Source organism: Stomoxys calcitrans, chromosome 2, assembly GCF_963082655.1.
Source record: "Stomoxys calcitrans chromosome 2, idStoCalc2.1, whole genome shotgun sequence".
NCBI lineage: Eukaryota > Metazoa > Arthropoda > Insecta > Diptera > Muscidae > Stomoxys > Stomoxys calcitrans.
In genome coordinates, this window is record NC_081553.1 from 21837527 (window position 1) to 21842696 (window position 5170).

The following is a 5170-nucleotide window of genomic DNA, read 5'->3' on the forward strand; positions in this document are numbered from 1 at the left end:
CACAGATAATGGAAAATGGTAACAAACACAAAGACAAACTTCAGGAAATGTGGAAGCACAACCTCCTGCCAGGAGCACTAAACTACGTCTGCAAGGACGTCTTGACTAGCACCTGCATTTACAGGATAAATGACCTGCAATGCCATGGCAAAAGTGGCTACTGCGGCCACCTAAGGCTAGGGCAGACCTGCCCTTTTCCGCCCCCCCCCCCCCCCCCCATCATTCTAGCCTTCGTCGTGTAGTTATGTTGCCCACATGCACCGCGTATACCCTTCAATTGTGTATCGATCAAACTTCAAATTCTCGTGCAGAAATTAAAACAAAAACTCCATTAAAAACTGCCTTTACACATGGTTCGTTGCTGCTTCCTTATTCCTTCGTGTGCACCTCCGTAAGCCTTCCTGGGCCTTTCAGCTAAATTCTAATCTTCTGTAGCAGCAAACAGCCTTAGGCTGTCGGAATCACATTATGAACCTACTCAAGAGATTGAGCCATTGCAAAACTTCCCCCTTGGCTTTAGAGGCAAAAGGGCGGTGGTTATATTTGTTCGATTAATTAGAACAAGTTTGTGGCAGCTCTAAATGTTGGCAATTTCCGCTTGGCTTGGAAGTTTTATTCGAAATTCATTTCTGCATAAAGGCAGGCTGTTAGCCCGGTTGGTTGGCTGACAGGCATTTGCTCCCACTCACTCATTCAATCCAGCACACAGCGTTACACGATGGCTTCCAGTGTTCTTCATTTGCCAGAAACGGAAGTTTTATATGGGAAAAGTTTATGGGCCGTGCACTTTTACTTGGGACGACGTGGCTTATCGGAAATGCGCGTTTATTGCAAATACGAGTAAAGTAAAGCCCTATGTAACGCATTTCCCAAACAGAAAAGCGATAAACCTTTAAAATTGACTCGTTCACACACACACAAACACACAGCCACTCTAACAGACAGTAAGGCATAGAGCCATCGATATGGGAGAAGAGTAGCAAAATTATTGATGGCAGAAACTGTATTCAGAATAGAGGGCCAACAAACATAGAGGCCTTTTTATTGGTTGCCCAAAAAGTAATTGCGGATTTTTTAAAAGAGAGTAAATGCATTTTTAATAAAGCTTAGAATGAACTTTAATCAAATATCCTTTTTTACACTTTTTTTCTAAAGCAAACTGAACGTAACAGCTGATCACTGACAGAAGAAAGAATGCAATTACAGAGTCACAAGCTGTGAAAAAATTTATCAACGCCGACTATATGAAAAATCCGCAATTACTTTTTGGGCAACCCAATAGATAAAAAGATGGATTATCCTAGAGATTATCTTAAGGTCCAAAATGCGATAATGAATAGATTTTCATAGTGAGGTTCATACCTACAATGAGAAAAATATGCCAAAACCTCTGGGGGGAAGCGAGCCGAAGGCCCCCACACTGGCAATGCAAGCTCAACTTAGCCACACGGGTGCTTTTGTTAGCTATGTAAAACTGTTCCTTATCCGAAGCCTAAGGTCCCGGCACGGGATAGCTATGAGTACCACACAGGCTGGAACATTGAGTTACGATTTATGTGGTGTTCATTGCTGTCACGAAAAGATTAGCTGCGAGCTACCGGCTACGTCCACCGATTGCGGCTAGTGGAATGCTTATACTGAGTAGCTGCAACGGCAGTCGCGGACAATCAGCGGTATCGAGCGGAGGGTCTCAGTGAGAAGTCGGGTGGCACCGGTTCTTGCACAAATACTGAATGCTCGATAGGACAAGTGGCACCTTTAAGTTACCAATGGCCACATTGATCCCGCGGCGATCGGTCCTTTGGACCGGAATGAACTTACTCCCAACGATCTTTATTAAGCTCCAGTAGGTGGCTTAATGAGGATCGCCACCTACATATGAAAATGTGACTAGAACAACAACAACAGAAGCCTGAGGTCATGCTTTCCCAGTCCCTAGACGTCTCCTTCACGGATAACTGCGTACAAGCCTCACTTAAATAGTTATCATTTCTCTTTAAAGAAGTGAGCTCATGAATTCAGCCCTCAGGTCTCTCACAGTCGCACAAATCCGTAGCAAGCAGTGCTGTCAAATGCAGAAAAGCTTTAAAGGAGCCATATGCCGCCAGTATGAAATCCAGACTAAGACCAAAGCTGATGTAAGGGAGTCGCGTTATTGCGTCGTGTAACACCTAAATCCCTTAGTCAAACGACCATTACCACTGTCTGGCCGCAAACCTTACGCACCATTTTTTATACCCTACACCATTGGATGTGATTTCGTCATTGCGTTTGTAACACCTCGAAATATTCGCCATGACATTTAAAATCGATCTAGCCATGTCCGTCCGTCCGTCTGTCGAAAGCACGTTTCGAAGGAGTAAAGCTAGGCGCATGAAATTTTGAACAAATACTTCTTATCAGTGTAGGTCAGTTGGGATTATAAACGGACCATATTGGTCCAGGTTTTGATATAGCTGCCATATAAACCGATCTTGGATCTTGACTTCATGAGCCACTAGGGGGCGCACTTCTTATCCGATTTGGCTGACTATGTTAAGTATGGTTCAAATCGGCCCATAACCTGATATAGCTGCCATATAAACCGATTTCGGATCTTGACATCTTGAGCCACTAGGAGGCGCAATTTTCATCCGACTTGACTTCCAATAACTGTGTTAAGTATGGTTCATAACCTCCAATGTGCTAAGTATGGTTCAAATCGGCCCATAACCTGATATAGCTGCCATATAATCCGATCTTCGATCCTGACTTCTTAAGCCACTAGGGGGCGCAATTCTCATCCGATTTGGCTGAAATTTTTCATGTGATGTTTTAATACGACTTATGTGACAGTTGCGGCTTTTAGGGCTTTAAAGTCTCAAATCGGGAGATTGGTTTATATGGAAACTATATCAGGTTACCACCGTGGCGCAGAGGTTACCGTGTCCGCCTATGACGCCGAACCCCTGGGCTCAATTTTCGGCATGAACATCAGACAAATTTTCAGCGTATTTTGTCATGTTTAAATTTCTCTACCAAGTGATGTCGCTATGCGGCACGCCGTTCGAACTCGGCATAAAAAAGAAGGAGTCATTGAGCTGAAACTTTAATCGGACTGCACTCTTTGATATGAGAGAAGTATCGTGTGTTCTTAAGTGGAATGTTCAAGGGAAATTTAGTAGTAGTAGTATATTAGGTTATATACCGCTTTGGCACGGTTGTTGGAAAACGTGACAGAACATTCCGTGCAAAATTTTAGACAAATTGGATGAAATTTGCGGCTCAAGACCTCAAATCGGGAGATCAGTTTATGTGGGAGCTATAACCAAATCTGATCCAATATGACTTATTTGACCGACATCAATAATAGATATCTATTTGTTTGACCATTGTCAGGATTTGGACAAGCGAATAGACGGACGGACAGACAGACGGACAGACGGACAGACGGACGGAGGGACGGACGGACAGACTGACGGACGGACAGACGGACGGACAGACGGACGGACAGACGGACGGACAGACGGACGGACAGACGGACGGACAGACAGACGGACGGACAGACGGACGGACAGACGGACGGACAGACGGACGGACGGACGGACGGACGGACAGACGGACGGACGGACGGACAGACGGACGGACAGACGAACGGACGGACAGACCGACGGACCGACAGATAGACGGACAGACGGACGGACCGACAGACAGACGGACAAACGGACGGACGGACAGACAGACGGACGGACAGACGGACGGACCGACAGACAGACGGACAGACGACAAACGGACGGACAGACAGACGGACGGACAGACGAACAGACGGACGGACAGGCGGACGGACGAACAGACGGGCAGACAGACAGACGGACAGACAGACAGACGGACGGACCGACAGATGGACAAATAGACAGACGGACAAATAGACAGACGGACAAATAGACAGACGAACAATTAGACAGGCATACGGAGGAAAGTATACAATGTAGGGAATCAGGCGGTCCGGGAGGAAACTCTCTCTTGTGTCAATGCCAGTGTTGCCAAATCATCCAATTCAGGGTTCAACAGAACTCCAGATAACCAAGAGAATAAAATCTAGTCACGAATAGAAGTGCTCACCCATTGACATCTGTCTTCTCCACGCATTTGTATTGGGTTGCCCAAAAAGTAATTGTCGGTAATATAGTAGTAATATAGTCGGCGTTGACAAATTTTTTCAACGGCTTGTGACTCTGCAATTGCATTCTTTCTTCTGTCAGTTATCAGCTGTTACTTTTAGCTTGATTTAGAAAAAAATTGCGCGAAATTTTGTTTACATTTGTTTGTTTGGCGTCAATTTTAATATGGGTACCACATGTATAGAAAGAAACCACCAAAAGAAGGTTATGCTGTCTGTTTGGTGGGATTGGATGGGTGTGGCATATTTTGAACCAACCAAGGAACCAAACGATTAATTCGGATGTTTACAGTTAAGAATTGGACAAATTGAATACAGCCATCAAGGAGAAGCGACCAGAATTGGTCAATCGTAAAGGTGTCATATTCCTCCAGGACAACGCTAGACCGCACACATCTTTGGTCACTCGCCAAAAACTGAGTGAGCTTGCCTGGGAACTTTCGATGCATCCACCATATAGCCCTGTCCTTGCACCATCAGACTACCATTTATTTCGATCTTTGCAGAACTCCTTAAATGGTAAAACTTTCGGCAATGATGAGGCTATAAAATCGCACTTGGTTCAGTTTTTTTGCAGATAAAGGCCAGAAGTTCTATGAGCGTGGAATACTAAATTTGCCAGGAAGATGGCAAAAGGTTATCGAACAAAATGGTAATTATATATTGGATTTAAGTTCATTCTAAGTTTTATTAAAAATGCATTTACTTTCTTTTAAAAAAGCCGCAATTACTTTTTAGGCAACCCAATAGGTTAGTAACACAAAATATGCTTGACTGTCTCCTCGTTTTCATAACACATACTGCTGAATTCCGGTTCTCTATGCGCAATGACCAGTTAGGGCTTCTAACAAAAGTCCAAAGTCATGCTTCCATATCCCAAGGGTAAACGAGATCTTTTTCAGCCTATCAAGAAACTCGCACAGGGTTCCGTAGTACGTTTTGTTCCAATCAGAGATCCATTCCTGACCCACCAGAGCCTGACAGTCATGGTTCGAAGAAGCTCCTTACACA